A 17,410-nucleotide genomic window follows, 5' to 3' on the forward strand; every position below is an offset into this window, starting at 1 on the left:
AGTGTTCAAGGCCAGGTTGGATGGAGCTTTCAGCAACCTGGTCTAGGGGAAGGTGGCACTGCCCATGGCAGCGAGGTTGCAACTAGATATTCTTTAAGGTACCTTCCAACCAAGCCATTCTATGATTAGTGAGTGCTCTTTTCCCCCTAGAAAATCCCTCTCCCCCTGCAATCTCCTTTCTTTAGGATACGAGTCTCAGAGCTCACATCTCCTGGAGCTTGCAGACTTCTCCCCATCCAGCATCATATTATCACTCCAGCTCATAACAGGCAGTCTGCCCTCTCTATTCATCTCCAATGATGTCTCCTCAACTTCTTGGTGCTCTGAAGGAGGAAAAGGAAAAAAAGATTCAGAAAAAGAAAATACAGATGTCCCTCCCAGTGGAGGAGCTGCAGTTGTTGCCAGAATTAGGTGTGAAGATGGCAGCTACTGAAATGTGAGGCATTTCATACCCTTCCCCACCAGATTTGCAGCACCAAGACATAGGGTGAGACTGCTTATCTCATCCCCACCATTCCAGACACTGACAGTGCTTATCAAGAACTAATAAAGTACACAGGGCCCATCTCTGGGCAATGTCTACCTGCCTGTGTTTGAAGTTTTACCTTAAAAACACTAGCTGGATCTTTCAATCTTTTTTTTTCTTTTTTTTAAAATTTCTATAAGCTTCATGAATTTATGAGGAGTTTAAAAAATAAAAAAAGAAAACTTATCTTTGCTACTTAACTCAGCAGTTGAACAAAAGTAGTGTAAAAATACTGCAATAGGTGCTGAGTAAAAATGTCTGTTGTGGTAACTATTCTGGGTATAGCTGCTCTTTCATGACAACTCCTTTGAATTATTTCCATGTGGAACAGAGCAGCTCTGACAGCAGCTCTTTTTTAGAGGGAGGCAATTTCCCTCATATATGACTTGTCAGTTGGTAACTGTGGGTGTGTAAATATAGCTGAATTTTGGAAATAATGCCGATCTGGCAGAGGTTTTGGGCAGTTATTTATGACTGAATGGATGAGATTTATCAAGTTCAGATTGATGGTAAATGTTGCAGGGCAGGTACATTACCCAAGCTTGTGTTTGTGGAGCACCTTGACAGTTTTATATTCTTTTCAATAGTACAATTCTTCTTTAAATATCTAAATGGTGGATGTAATTTGTATAATAATTGTAATAGTATTCAGAAGCACCTCACTTTAATTTTATTCCAGTTTTATCGACATTTTCTTCTCTCTTTGCTTTTGCACTTGTGTCCTTCTTCTCTCATCATTCTCACATCTCATTTGGGATTTGTCCTCCTCCCGCTCCATTTTTCAGCTGAACTCCCATAAGACATGGGAACCTCCCTCTATACCTCCGGCATCAGTAACCTCATTTGTTTGTGGAGCATCTGCTTTATTTCTGCAGTTTTAACTCACAATTTTATTTCTTCTTGCTTAGTTTGTTTTGTGTCATCCAGTGCCATGTTTCTGGTTTGCATTCTGTCTCTGGTCAGCAATCTTTCTGAGTGTATTCCTTTCCCTGACTTGCCTTGGTATGCTCTCTGTGTGTCAGCTTTAAATTTCTGTCTACACAAAGAACAGAGTCTGCTACAGACAGATTCCAGGGTCAATTTTGCCATAAAGCCAGTTGTTTCAAAATAATTTTAAGTTCATCGGCCTTCACTAAGAAAGATCTTAAGAGCTTTTAGAAGGCTATGAATATGTCTGTCATTTAAAGCCAGCTAAAGATGGCAGTACTATAGTTACATCTCTCAGCCTTCTGGAAACTTCCTGTTTGACTGGAAGATCTCTTCCTGAGAAATCAAATGAAGACTTTTCTATCTTACTTTCAAGGCGTTATCTCCCTTTTGATCTGGCAGTTTATGAGATCTTCTCATTTACTTAGTCCAGAGAGGATAATACAGAGCACAAAGCACCTTTTCTGTTGTCATCTCCATGTCCCAAGTGCCAGACCCTCTGCTTCCTAAAATTCAAATAAATCCACTTTATATCCCTCATTGTATCTAAATGTATCAAAATAACAGAAGAACCTCCTCCTTTTTGCAGGAGACTTTCAAATGTTTTACTAGTCAAAATTTCACTCCATCACAGTATTGCAGAGGTGCAACAAACTCAAGGAATTATTAGTAAAAGAAATAGAGAAATCAGCAGATGAGAACTTCCTCTTTCAGGAACAGCAGCTTGTTTTAGTTGTGTCTAATATGATCTCTAGGACAGAAGATTGCCTTTATTTGTGCTGTGTCTTTGCTGCATACAGCAGCAAGCTTTTATTGAAACTTCAAGTTAGTAATTTAGCTTGAGTTGTCTGAAAGCTGGAGTTTTGTATGGGTTTGCATTTCTTGCAGATGTCTGTCATATACAGCAAATGTTGCTGGCTGGCTGCCCTCAAAAACACTGGGGAGAAAATAAGATCCTTGAAAAAGTGAAATACTAATGACTTACAGCCACTTCATATCTAATAGCAAGTGAATGCACTTCTTGCTTGAGAGGAATAGGAACAGAGAAGCTTGGAGTTGGCTTAGTGGTGGGAGGCTTTATGTTGTTTTTGAAGGAATATTTGCAAGTTCTCTATTTGGTAGCTGACTTTTTAAAATGCAGTCAAATCAGTATGTGGTGATGACAGAAATAATCGTGTTATTCTATTTTGACTCAAAATATGTATTGCATTGGACAAAAAATAACAAATTATTCAGAAAATATTCTCTAATGTGCTCTGCTGGGTTTCAGTGTCTCCAGGGAACTTCATTTTATGACTCTATCAGCTTGCCTTAAAGCCACAGAATATGTGATTCACAATTTCACTATCCTGTTGGTTCATGTTTCTGTTTGGAAAGTGAATCAATTTCTGGATCTGATGTGTGCATAAACAGCTTCTTTTTCCTTATAGTCTCAAGGGAAATCATGAATGTGAGATAATAAAGGTACACAGAGATATAGATGAATTTCTGTGCTGAAATCTGAAAGTTAAGATGTGTCTAAACTTTAGAACTTTAATAAGAACTCAATGATCAGTGCTTTGCCAGCAATGTGACAATGTGCTCTCTCCAACTTACCAGCTATTTGTACACACTGTACTTTGGTCACTGGGTGCAGTAACCAGGAAAGAACAAAACACTTGGCAAATTAAATCTAAAGATTTCCACTCCTGCTGTAGAACAGATAGATGTAATATACCATTTCATCTTAAACCAAATTATGTGCTAGGACATTGAGATACTTATTTCTGAAGACATCAGTGTATAATGTCTGATATCATAAGGACTGAGGTGCTTAAATTCCAATTATGAAAAAATCTTTCAACTGAAAGCAGAGATACCTGAACTAAACAGCTCTACGATATACCTAATCTTTCCCCTCCTCCTGCCTTTCTTATTGTTCATTCAAGTGCACATGTGAAACAAGGACTTGATCAAAAGTCCTTTGAAGTAGATGACGATCTGTCAGCTGGCTTGCCCACTGTTTGGACATCACCTGTATGTTTTATCTTCGTAACAAACCCTTCAGCGATTTCTTGAGTGTTGACAGAGCATATGATAATGCACAATGGAACTGAGACCACTGAGCCTGTTTGGCATTGTTTGTTATCTTCTGCTGCTATCTTACAGCACATTAGTGGAGGTATGTCTTCTGCACCGCATGCTTTTGCAATACCTTTGCCACAAAAGGTTTTGAGGAAAAAAATTTTGAGGAGAGACATAAATGTTATCTTCAGAACCTAAATGTTGTCCTCAGCTGTCTATTGTGGATATAAGGAAGATATAACCAGATCTTTCTTGTAAGGGGAATGTGATAGGAGAGGGAATGGACACAAGTTGCAATGTGGGAAATCCCGCTTGGATACTAGGGGAAAAAAACCCCAACCAAAAAACCAAATCACAGTAATGTAGTCAAGCATCAGAGCAGGTTGCACTTGGAGATATTCAAACCTGACAGTCTTGAGCAACCAGATCTGACTTGGTCACACCTAAAGCAGGGGATTGCACCAAGTGACTGCCAAAGATGCCCCCAGCCTATGTTCTGTGCTTCTATGAATTCTATTCTTTTTGTGTAGTTTGCTCTTTTCATCTAACTCTTAAATAAAGGGGAAATATTCTGTCTCTTTTCAGAACCTACTGGGTTTGCTCTCATTTACTTACAGAAATGAGAAATGGAAAGGTTGCTAAAGAAAGGATTCAATGAACTGCAAAACCATGTATTTCTCTCTGGAACCATGCATTTTATATATTTGGTTTATAATACCCAGTAGAAAACATGTGCTGAGATCTCACTGCTCTTATGAGCTGAGATATCTGTATCCATGAACAAGATTCATTTGCAGTGTTTTCCTCTCCTTTCTTTTTAATGAACAAAAAAAATAAAAGTATTCTGTGGTTGTTTGGAATAGTAAAACATGCCTGCTTTCATCTGAAAATAAAATCAAGTCTAATAAATGTAATTATTACCACAGATAGGTCTGCTTTCCCACATAAATATTAGCATCTTTTCTTTCTGTTTCTAATAATCTGCATCTTAGTGGATGTATGTCTTTTGCACAGTGTGCTTTTGCAATACTTTTGCCTCAGAATATTTTCCTTTTGAAGTTATTAAAGTCAAGACTTTTAAAAATTCTTGTCAAAAACTGAGAATTATAACTGGTTCTGTTTGAAATACAATTATGTTTTAAGCAATTTTTCGATGAAATAATCCAAGTGTGCTTTTGCAAATTAAGAAGTTACACATTTCTACTTGAGATATTTTTTTCCATTTTTAAGTAGAGAATTTATAAATTTTTTTAAAAGTTGCAACATGAAATATATAATGAACTGAAATTCTGGTCAATAAATTTGGCTTGATTTAGGGTGGTTAAACAGACTTTGTATGTCAGAATTTCTTATAGCATGGAAGAATGATCTCTTATTTAACACACAATGTATTTAATAGTATAATACAGCAATGGATGGAATATGTTTATGGAATATGTGCATATAGAATATGAACACTAGATCTTATATAGATGCTGTGTTTTAACTCTGTCTTGCAGCTAATCCCCAGACATTCCCTCGCTCCCTCTCCCGGTGGCCTGGGGGAGAGAATAATGAAGGGTTAAAGTGAGAAAACCCTGGGCTGAGATAAAGGCAGTTTAACAGGTAAAGCAAAAGCCGAGCACACAAGAAAAGCCAAACAAGGAATCTATTCACCACTTCCCATGGGCAGGCAGGTGTTTAGCCATCCCCAGGAAAGCAGGGCTCCACCACATGTAATGGTGATTTGGAAAGACAAACTCCATCACTCCAAACATTCCCCGCTTCCTTCTCCTTCCCCCAGCTTTATATGCTGAGCATGACACCCATATGTTACAGGATTCCCCTTTGGTCAGTTGGGATCAGCTGTCCAGGCTGTGTCTCCTCCCAGCTCCTTGCACACCCCCAGCCCTCTCTCCATTGGGGTGAGAGGCAGAAAAGGCCCTGACTCAGTGTCAGCACTGCTCAGCTGTAACAAACACATCCCTGTGTTATCAACACTGTTCTCAGCACAGGTTCACAACACAGCCCCCTACCAGCTACTGTGAAGAAAATTAACTCTATCCCAGCCCAAACCAGCTGAATGGACTTCAGTATATCTGTTCTATAATAAAAGTCTGGAAATAGGATAGACATGTCTTATCAAGGAAAATAAGAAAAAGATGAAACTTCCTTAAGTCAGTAAATTTGACTGGGTTGCAACCATGGCAGACACTCCAGTAGCATTGCTTCTAGATATAAAACAACCTGTGAATGTGAAGTGAATGAGGGTGAAAAACTTTAAACTGAAAAGGAAGTCTGCATTTTTTTCTAAAGCTAGTTATAGCTGAATAAATGTTTCTGTCCTTCTCTGAAAAACAGAGTAGAAACTAGCACAGAACCAGGATAGTTTAACATAAATACTGTCTGTGGGTTTTTTCATCTTACACATCATCTTACGGTTGCTGTTGAAACATCTGGCTTCACAACTAGTAGTTTTTTTCCTTTTCCTTTGGGACAGGTCTTGCACAGTTCTGCCTTCCTGGGAAAAAGGAAAGAAATCCTGTGAAAACTGATGTTTGTTGCAAGAAACACGTACAGTAAAGGCCAGATGGATTTCATCAGTTTTATTTATTTAGCCAGCAAGGGCTGTTTATCAGTACAATATACAGACCATTGTAAGCTTATAAAAGACAGTGAAATAATTGTTACCAAATCAGCTAGGTTTCACTCTTACTTTCTGAACATTGGCTTTCTTGGCTGCTGAATAAAGCTTTTGAGGAATAAAGCTTTGGCTTCACAATCCAAAATGTATTGTATAGTTTAATGGTAAGCAGCCAAGATTGTAATTTTTGAGATACTAAAACAATTTGTCTTCTTCCACGAAAGTTTCCTAAAGCATTTTCATGACAAAAACATTGATCTTTTACACACACAGGTTACTCTCGGGCAAGGACTGGTTTAAATTTTATTTAATTTTCAATTGTTTTTCTACTGCGTACTTGTTGAACAAAAAATAGGCACAATTAATTATTTTTCTTAGAAATATCTAATACCCTAAGTATCTATATGCTTTAATCTCCAAGGAACCATTGCAGAGAATTACAATATTCTCAAGATATTGCTGTTAGGATAGATGATGATTGACACTTATTCATTAAGACACAATTGATTTCCAAAAGCAGAGGATTTAGGTTCCCTTTGAAAGGCTTTTTTGCCCCATATTAATGAACAGCAAAATTCAGAAGAGATGCACTCGTGCAAGCTTTTGGTTACACACAAGCATATGCTCTGTGTGTGTTTAAGCAATGCTTATGTAGATGTGTATGCCTCCCGAAGAGGCAAGTGTTGCACAAAAGTCAGCAGAGAGAATCTTTACACATGAAGTGCAGACATGAAACAATACCCAGGAAAACACCATCTAATTTAATGCACAGTGTGGCTGGGAAATTACTGTCAAGTAAATGTCGAGTAAGCTTGCAATGCAGAGCTAAACCTTGCAGAAATGTATGAAGAGCACTCAGATACAAAATCAAGATAAATATCTCACTTCTATCCCTGGTTTGCTTGTCAGGCTGTCCTCCTTTCCCTTTTCTTTCTGCTATTTTATGGGAAGTATCTGCTTTCTAGAGGATGGGGGAAGTTCAGCTATAGCAAGTGTGAGGTTTTATCCACTTTTTTTCTATTTGATAATCATCTCTCTATTGTCTGGTCATTGCTTTTCTATAGAGTTAAATTGGTTCCACTGCTTGTTCTCCAGCTGCACTGCAAGATGATCATGTCTCCTCAGCACACACCTCCTCAGCACACTCATGGTTCAGGAGTACCCTTCCAAATCTGTATGCTTATAGTGTAGTTATATGACTTCTGCCACCTGCCATGGGATTCCTTCTGGGGTCCAACACTGTGGCTTTCAGGAGGAACACAGCTACTGAAGCTTTATTCTGGGGCCACAGTTTCACCACGGTGAGTGGCTGCTGTGGTGTTAGGAGCACTCAGCACGCATTGAGTTGTTAGAGATGTATGCTTTGTAACAAGAAATTACACTGCTGGAGAGCAAATTAGTGATTGATGTAAAATGGAGACTTCTAGGTTGTAATTGTGCTAGCAAGATATGAGACAAAGCTTCAAGTATAATTTTAACAGTATTTAATTAAGTGGGACAGTAGATTAACCACCACAATCCTAACTAAACACATAGAGAAGAATTGCAAAATATAAATGCTCATTATTGCTAAGTTGCCTCTGCCATCAGTGGCTGACTTGGAGATGGGGTGATTGACTTGAAGCTGATTTAAAATGGCTCAATTTAAAAACTAAATTTTAAATCTTTTCCAATTCAATGTTCTTCTCTAATGCAGATAGGGAAAGGTGACCCGTCTGTTCAGCACTGCACGGTTCATTGGGTGGGGAGAAGATGACATATTTTATCTGGTCACTGAGATCTTACTGTGTCATTGTACCTTGTGTGTAGCAATTAAAGCAAAGTGAATCACTTACTTAACAAATTTAGTGTCTTGTTCTTTCAATGGAAGTATTATTGCCTCTAGTTTATATTGGTTTGAATTGCCTGATGGCAGATTTCTGTCATCACCTCAGTTGCTGACAAACTGTAATTAGGTATCCTCGTGCACGGTGCTAGATGAAGTTGCAGGGAATGGGTGCAGTTCCTTTACGGTTTGTTTAATTAACTTTGTGTGCTGGATCCAAAAGATTTTGGGAGCCTGGCCTCCCTTGCTTTGTCAAGCTGTGTAAATCCCATACCAATTATACTTCCTATTCTGGAAACAAACAGTGCAGCATAGAAGCTTTGAATTTGCTTTACATGACTCTTTGTAGGAAGCAAGCATAAAAGGAGCTTGTGTTCAGCCACAATACACTCATTGTTAATTTGAAGTGAATATTTATAACTTTCTTTTTACTATTAGCCTGACACTATGAGCAATTATAACAGTATTCAGCTAAATCTGCCCAGCCTGTGCCTGGTCAGAATTTTCTTTCCCTGTGTTTCTAATACATTTCCTATGCACTATTTTGTCCTTAATGCCTTTATAGCTTGTTTATTGGAAACAGGTTTTTAATTATTTTTCAACAGTACTGGAGACCTGATTTAATGAGCAATTCTTAGATATACTAGGGAGACATATTCACCTGATTAATGTGATAGTTAACTGAGCAACAAAATTCCCTCATGAAGAAGCAGCTGTACACAGAGTGAAAGCAGTAAAAAAGTTTGAGGGAATGTGAAGAAAATATTTGAAGAGAGATAATTTAAAGTAGGATACTGAGCAAGTTGGAGGTTAAGTATAAATATACAGTGTTGGCTTGCTGGTTGGTTGGTTGCTCCATTAGTACATGCATGTGTGCACATACATACCTGTATTTGTTAGGAGACAGTTTATATAGGCTTGATGGAATGGTACTGCATTGGAGTGCTGGGATACTCAAGGACTGTAGAAAAAAATGAGGAGGATGGGTCCTTCAGGTGTGTGTTGGAGATGAAATTGTGCAGCCAACACTTTAATGGCATGCAGTGTTGATGTCCAGCTTCAGTGCTAATGTGTGCTTTTGGAAACAAGTCTGTCCTTTGGGAAATAGGTCTTTTCTCAGAGAGAGGAAGGTAAGAGAGAAGAAGTTTGACGTTCTTTAGTTGTCAGAGCTCACACTGGGGTATTTATTTCTTGTGTCACTGACTTGCTCCTGTCATCAGCACTTATGTTCTCAGTTTGGAAGCTTGTGGTAAGCTTAAAGGACCAGACTAACATGATCGCCACAGAATTTTGATAGATAGTAGATAGTATAGAATTTTTGATAGTAGATAGTTCCACTCATGCATTTCAATAACATCTTCCCTCCTCTTTGCAAGCAGCATTTGCAAAGGAAGATGACGCGGTGGTAGCCCAGTAGAAACTCATGACTAGATAATCGGGTTTAATTCCTGCAGAGGGCTGTGGCATCCATGGAGAGAAGAACCACGAGGGGATTAGTGGACACAAGGTGCACTAAGGCCAAAAAGTGGCACAGTAGCAGACACACATAGAAGAGGAGAGCTGAAGTATGAATGCTGGAGGAAACACAGCCCAGCTAGTTTCTCTCATGTAGTTCCCAACTTGGCTTGTATGATGGATATCTCTTTACAAGTCTGAAAATACAGTGTTTCAAAGTCATGGTATGGTATAAACCATCCCACTCACAAACTTATTGGACTCCTTATGGCCTAACATAACCCCTCTGATTTCAAGTTAGGGCTGGTGGCTTTTTGTTCCTGCTCATTCATATACTTGTGAGGACAGGAACATTTTTTTCCAAAAGGAAAAGTGACCTTTTTGTATGGGATGTTGTATTCTTGTTCATATGATTTAAACAGGGGAGAGCTGTATAGATTATAAAGAACTCACTCTGGGAAAATGAGCTGACTTTCCGTGCAATCACTTTGGGAGCACAGATTAGGGAGAAGATTGATAAAATACTTTGCCAAGATCAAATCTAAGTGAAAGTGGGCTGGACACGTTACTGGGATTATAAGAGATTTGAAGAAAATAGAGAAAAATGAGAAGGCAATTAACATGCACCTATTTGGAAGAGGAAAATGCTCCTATGAGTGTCAAACTCTCTACCCTACCTTAACTGGTTCAGCTCATCTCCATTATGACAAGTAACTTGGACAATTTTTTCCAAAACATTTTTACTTCCTTGCCTTGCTGACATGATGGAAATGTAATTATGATTTGGATGCTTCTTTCAAAGCCAGGAGGCTGGCTGCTCTGATGGCTGGAGAATCACAGTTGGATTCAGCAGATCTGGATTAATTTCAAACTCCTGTCATAGCTTTTCTTTAGCAGATTTTTAGTAGGTAACTTTTGGGGTTCTTGTCTGCACCTCATTTTTTTCATCTTGTCTGCAAAAAGCAGAGAATGATCTGTGTGTTCCACCCATGCTATCATGCCTTAGCAATTTAGTTGGTGGAATTTCTGGGGCTCTGTATGTCCATGCCTTGGGTCAGCATTGCTCCAGCCCTCCTGGACCACAGCAGCCCTCTGCTTCAAAAGTTTTTGTCTTTCCTGGCTTGAAAGGAGGGTTCCCAGTGATGTTTTGATTTGGGCTGCACTCGCCTTTTGTTATTTTCATATGGCGTGGTCTTTAGAGCTCTTTTGTGGAGGACCCGTGGTGTTGGAGCCAGCAGGGTAGCTGTGCAGGGTGGCTCCGAGCATGGCTGAGCACCCTGTGGGAGCCTAAAACAGGCCGCAGCTCAGCAGATTGACTGAGCACATGCCTAAGCTCTGCCTGCTCAGCAAATGCTTTAAACATAAACATGTTCCAAAGTGTTCTGCTATAGATGGGTGATCTCCAAAATGTGCTGATGTGCTCTTCTAGATAAAGATCAGGATTTCTTTCTGGAAGAACTCATTACAGGGCAAGCACACTAGCATTGCCTGAATTTTTAGGTAAGAGACTTGACAATTTGCTATTTATGAGGCAGCCAAAGTAGACAAAACCAGAACATACTTTTTAAATTGTTTTCTGGCATATAAATAGAGATTATTTAGTGTTATAATTTGTACATTTATTTTTTTTAATACTATTGAACTAAACTCTATGATGGCAACCACTCCTGCTAATCTTGTGTTCTTTAATCTTCAAACCCAACAAAAGTCATCTGCTGAACTCAACACTGAGTTGTCGAGACCAAGGTTTTGTTGGTTTTTTGTTGGGTTTTTTTTGTTGATTGTTTTGGGGTTTGGGGTTTTTTTTGGTTGTTTGGTTTGGTTTAATTTTCCTTATTTGAAAAGCAATCACGGTAAGAGATTTGAAGTGGTGATGATCAAGTGTTCCAAAGCAGCATGTTCTCCTATTTTTTTATGAAGACCATCCTAAAAACTGCTGATTATTTAAAAAATAGCAAATAATATATTATATTGTCACCTTTGAAAACTTTGGGAGTTTAATGTAATTTAACGCCTGGCCATTTCTTTGTGACTGCAACTTGTCATAAATCTAACACTGTGCAGCTAATAAACAGCAACAGGAAAAGTGGTCAATCCAAAGCGCACGCAGTCAGAGCATGCTGGCCTGCATGTATCAACTTCTGTATAGACACCTATGGAAAAATATTGAGCCTGGACTTCTAAAATGCCTGAGACAGGACAGCTTTTGAAACAAAAGCAGCAGCCAAAGTTTGTAAAAGCAACTGTCTAATTCACACACGTTTATACATATAAGCATACATATATATTTATGTTTACAAACTGTATGATATGTATTCACACCTGGTACAGAAGTATGAATGGCAAAAGGGCTGTACACTTTCCTTCTGAGAAACTGCCTGCCTTAAATGTTGAACCATCTTCCCTCACCCTTGTCCTCAGACTTACCAGGCACGTTTGCAAGGCTCAGCTCTTCACTAGCTCACGCGGAAAGGAAAATTTGGCATCATTTCCTTCTTTGTAACTGGGGCCCTGTTACTAATTTGCTTGACACAGATACAGTCCTGAGGGGTCCCTTAAAGGGATTTAGATCCCTCCCTACCACTGTCATCCCTTGTGTTTTGTCCAGGTGCACACTCTGCAACTGTCTCAACAAAGTGGGTTCTTTTGTTTGTTATTTTTTCTTCCCAGGACCCAAGAATTAACACTTCTGGTAGGAGGCATGTAACAGAAATGTATTTGCCAAATGGTGCTGCCTCTTTTCTTGGATATGGGAAAGCATTTTGTTGAAATGGGAAAACCAAATCAGTAGAGCCCGCCAGTTCCACACGCCTGCTGTCTGCGAGCATCCCCACCCTGGGTACGTGGGCTGTGTTACTGACTCAGGGGAATGGGTTTAGAGGAGCCCTTTGTTGAAATATTGGCAGCACATCACTGGACTTGCCGTTGTTGCAGATGGAGCAACTTGCCGAACAGATGGATTCTCAGTTTTCTGAAAGAAAGGGAAGGTACTTGGTGTACCACGGTGGGAAAGAAGGGAGGGTATTCCAGGCAGATGGAAAGGCAGAAAAGAAGGCATGTTCTGTGCTTTTTTGGTGCACTTGGAGCCTAGCAATCTCCTTCTGGCAAACTTGGGAAAGTGTAAGCACAGCACTCTGTGAGAGGGCGAAGGGATTGTAACAGATGTGGAGGAAGTTATTTGCACAGAAGCAATGAAAATGAAGGCTGAGTCTAGGAGAAGGCAGAGTGTATAACTAAGTATTATGTGCTAGGTGTGGGAAAGGTCTCCTGCCCTGCTACATCAGTGGTGCACTCTCTTAAGGCACAGGACTAGTGCCAGAAGAGTATAACTGGAAGAGAGAACTGATTAATATTTTAAAGTCTATTGTGTTGTGGAAGAGGCTAGAGATAAATGTTATCTGCTACTGTGAAGCCAGGAATCTCCAGGTTCCTGCAGTGTGTGCATTGGTTTCGTGACGGCACAGTTTGTACTGTGGCACTGCTCAGATACTGTGTTGCCTCTTCTCTTCTGTTGTTCTTCTTCCCCTCCCCATCTTGTTCATACCTCACTTCCATCTTAATTATTAGGGTGGGATCAGTCCTGTGCAGCACTCAAGAGCCTGTAAATCTGACTTGAAATTATGTCACCTGATCCAATATTTACTGCTAAAATCTTCATGCGATTGCCAAGTATAGCGTGATAAGGAAATGGCATGAACTGAAAGAAGCGATCGTATTTTGGTGTTGTGTGTTAACTCTGTACAACTTCTCAGTCACTTCACACACACATACCAGACTTAGCAGAAATAGACTTTATCATAGTATCATTTATGATTTAATAACAATAGACTTTTATCTTTATCCCTTAGCTTAGTTAGACAATTTCAGCGTCTTAGAATGCAGACATTAAAGCTGTTTAGCTATAGTAAGGATGCCAAAGGCCTTGGAAATCCAGATTTTCTGGGAAATGAATGTGATAAAGGGCAAAAATGTCATTTCCAAGAGTGATTCACTGCTGAAAGCAGCTATGCAAAATTATCACTTTCTTAAATAATGGCTTTGGCTTTTGTTCATGGTCAGGGTTGTGTCTACAGCAACAGAGATGTCTAAAGTCTTTTTCTGAAAAATAAAGTGACCTGGATTACATACCCACTTTTGCATCGGTTGTGCTCCATATTGCAAGACTGAATTTTCAGGGAGGCTCTGAGATAAAATGAACAAGGAATCCCATCACTGAATTTTAGTATGAACATTTTTCAGATTGTTGTGTCTGCATCTCAGCCAAGTCTCAGCCCTATAATAAATTAAGTCCAACCCACACAAAGTAAGGAAGTAAAAAAAAAAAGGGAAACAACCCAACAACTTCTACAAGGCAAAAACACTAGGCAATTTTTATGGGGAAACAAGCGGCCAAGAATAATTTATTGGAAAAATAATTATCTAAAGAGAGAGTGGGCTCTTCTCTCTAATTGGAAATGATAACATTTTTCAGCCTTACTAAACAGAGTAGAGGATCATCATTTTGTTCACCAACCTGGTTAAATTAAATACAAAGTTAAAAATTTGCTTTCCTCTCGTTTTATTTCTCCTTACACCCAATATTGCAGTTGAGCCCGCTTCTCTTTCTCTATGGCAAAATCTAATCTGACTGCAACAGGACCTGTGAAAATCATGAAGGTGATGAGCCAGGGTCTGCTTTCTGCATTGTACGTCTGGCTTATTTAATCTCTAGTCACCCTCAGATAATAAATATTTCATATGTTGGACAGGTGAAAGGTTTCATTCAGCTGCAGATCTGCTTCCACAGCAACTGATTCTTGTCATTTGAACAGTTTAAATTTGTTGAAAACAAAGCTTGCTTTCTGTTTTTCTCCACTGTGGTTTTATGTGTAACATATTACTTGTCTTTTCCCTCTTGTCCCTCCTACAAGCAGATACAGAAAAGCCAACAGCTTTAACAAGTAATTCTAAACAATTTATAAACCAAATTTATTCTCTCTTCCAGTCAAAATGGGATGAAAAATGCCATTTCATTTGACAAGCATAGAGTAAATATCTAGAGATATGAAATTGCTTCGGTTAGCATCTATAAAAACTCTGTATGCAAAAATGCATGCAACCACAGTACTACTCTATGCTTTACAGTATGTTTCGCCATTGCTACTGGGTGTTTGCACAATATCATTGTCCACCAATTCAGTTAGTGGAGTTGGGTTTGGTTTTGGGGTTTTTTGGGGGGAGGGGGGAGGCAGTACCCCAGGTCTTTCTCTAAGAAAGGTTTCTTTCTCTAAGAAAAGCTGCTAGCAAAAAGCTGAAGCAAAATATCTGCAACCATATCTGATTTCTGCCAATGTTAGTGCTTGTGACGGATCTTCTGGAACATGTCTGCTGCATCCTTTACATCTTGCAGCAGAATGAGCTCTTTGGAAGCATAGCTTAGCTCATTCTTCCTTTGCACATTTCCAAGCATAGTGGGCAGCTGCTGTCCCTCTTCCTCTCAAGCCATCCCCACATCTGGACTCTCTGACTCATGCTGTGCTTCATGCCCAACCCCACCTCTGTCTGCATATGTGGCTGGTGGCTTCACAAAGCACTTCCCTTGCCTGCCTGCTGAGTCAATTAGGACTTGGTGCAGTGATGAAATTTTGGTAGAGGCTCCAAGTAAAGGGATTTTCCCTTTACCATCTCCTGTCAGGCTCAGAGACATTTTTACTTGCGTCTGACCGTCTGTGTGGATGTTCCCTTGATGCAGTTATGGCAGAATGGGAGCATTATTTCATAAACCACACAGCGGTCTTAGAAAATAAGTTGGAGAACACATCTTATGGTGTGATTGAGAAGTTTTAGATGTGATGGAGAACCATGCAATAGGTGGCTTATTTGATCTCTCTGTCCTCTCCTTCTATTTACTGTATAGGTTTCTAGTGACACTGTATTTGGGAATTAGGAGGACATTCTAGGTCAGTTCAGAAAAACTGACTCGACCATGCAAAACTGCTGTTTTGGTTTAGGGGGAGATGGAAAACGGGTACAGCCTTTGATAAGTGTGTGTCTGTACCTGGTAGCTCTGTGGCAGATCCCCCTATTAGAAACAATTGAACTGTATCTGACCTTGCAGCCCTCTCTCTTCTGTTTCCAGGCATATAGATTTTAGCCAGCAGGTCTCTGGTTAACCCCTCCTCACTATTGTTTATTTCCTGCCACTCTGCAAACACACCACTGAGCATTAAGTATGTGAACTCAAAGACGCTCCCTCTCTCCTGTACAGTCTTAATAGCAAACAGTCACGAGCTGGGCTTCTCCAGGCAGAATTTCTACCTAAGAAACATAGGTTTCAGGAATATGCCCTTTCTCTCACCCTTTTCAGATTGCATTAAAAGCATCCACTTCAAGAAACTACAACTGTGTTTATTCAAGCTTTGAATTTGGAAGTCGTGCCGGGATCCCTGCCACGGCACACTTGAACCGTGAAACCCAGGTCAGTTCCATTTTTTGGTTTTCATGTACTGGCACTGCACTGCAGCTGTTTGAGCCACCAGGTCTCTGTGGAAGCAATACTTCTTTTAACATGCAGAAAACATCATATTTGATTTTATAACCTTACTTCTTGTTTTAGGTTTTGGGTTTTTTTTGTACTACTAAACAAAATGTCAGGGTGGCATGTCAGTGAACATAATGTGTTCAAAAAGAATGTTGCTGACAGGCTCAAAAACTAAATGCTCTCTTTTAAACAGGCAGGAACAGCTCTGATTTTCCTTCCTGCCCACCAGGCTATACTTGGACTTGAGAGGACAGCTGTGCTCAATCTGCCTTTTGCTCTGTCACTGTGACTGCTGGCTATCTTGGGCTGTGGGATATGACCAGTTTCAATGAATGTTCACTGAGCTTGACTTTGTGACTCAAAGGCTACTGACTCAATAGCCCATTAGTTTTGTCAGTGAATCAACCTTTTCTCTCTCTTCAAGCCTTCTATGATATTGAGGATTTTGTGGGGTTTTTATATTGCTAGAGAGAAAGGTGCTAGGTTGGCTGTTGCACTGAATGCAACTGGAGGGGTGTTACTAGGTTTGTGTGAGGCACTTTCTGAAAAGGCAATTTTTGTTAATAATTCTACTCTAGATCTCAGAGTTCAAATTCCACCCAAACAGAGTTTGTGTTTCTGAAACTTCATGTGCCTATTCTTTCACTGTAAGGTGGATTTGCAGAAGGAAAATCACAGGTAACAAGGTTTGGTACCTGCAAGCTTTGTTCCCTCCAAATGCATGTTGGAAAACTCTGTTTACAAAGGCACAGTACTGTTTGTCTTCTTATTGGGAAAACATCTGGAGGCAGCAATGCTTTATGCAAGGAAATTCACTGGTGTTTGACTGTGGTGTGTTTCTGCCTTCCCTTTAATTCCTATGCCCTGATCCCTAGTGATTGTGTGCTTTGATGTTGCTAGAGTGCTCTTGGAGTAAGTGCTCCTCGCAGTGAAAGTTACACTGCTGTCATTTTTTAGTGTTTCATACAGTGGGTGAAGAATGATCTGGAATACACCCAAACATGGGCTTTTCATCATCATGAAGACTGCAGTTAGAGCCATTGTTTCATTCAGTCACCAAATAATAGTCTGGAGAGAAAGTACCATGTCCAGCTCCATGTCTTCTCTGGCTCTTCTGTGGTATGTTCAGTTACTCTGCTTCTAAGCGTGTTTCACCTCTTTCCAATTTTTTTTCTTCGTGCATTTGTTCCTTGTCTAATTATTTCAGGTCAAGTGTGCAAGAGCTGAACAGCATGCATTAAAGGTAAAGGTCTGTGATTTTCCTGTGGTGGAAAAATTTGTATGAAAAGATAAATATCTTTTTGGCTATTATATTTGTCTAAGACAATGGGCAGATAACTTCTGAGTGGCTGAAAATGTTGTAACTGCACCATTAATGTTTAATTATTATTGGCAGCCAAGAAGAGCCTTTCTGGATTAACCAGACACTCAGCTTCTGGGATGTGCATAGGTGGCAGAAAGTGATAAAGC

General features: G+C 39.7%; 1 protein-coding gene across 8 annotated transcripts in view; it reads left to right on the top strand.

Moving 5' to 3' along the window:
* Nucleotides 1-17,410, top strand: part of ENOX1 (ecto-NOX disulfide-thiol exchanger 1) — a 359,243-nt gene that overhangs the window by 192,413 nt on the left and 149,420 nt on the right. For 5 of the 8 annotated variants that reach the window (XM_048295354.1, XM_048295355.1, XM_048295347.1 and 2 more), the window contains 2 exons: nucleotides 15,767-15,877; nucleotides 16,898-17,059. The exons of 1 other annotated variant lie outside the window; for it this stretch is intronic. The gene's annotated coding sequence lies outside the window, so the exon portion shown is untranslated. Of the gene's footprint in view, nucleotides 1-12,090; nucleotides 12,260-15,766; nucleotides 15,878-16,897; nucleotides 17,060-17,410 lie in introns of all 8 variants that reach the window. 2 more of the 8 variants (XM_048295348.1, XM_048295349.1) reach the window with 2 other exon arrangements.

Source organism: Corvus hawaiiensis, chromosome 2 (genome assembly GCF_020740725.1).
Source record: "Corvus hawaiiensis isolate bCorHaw1 chromosome 2, bCorHaw1.pri.cur, whole genome shotgun sequence".
NCBI classification, from domain to species: domain Eukaryota; kingdom Metazoa; phylum Chordata; class Aves; order Passeriformes; family Corvidae; genus Corvus; species Corvus hawaiiensis.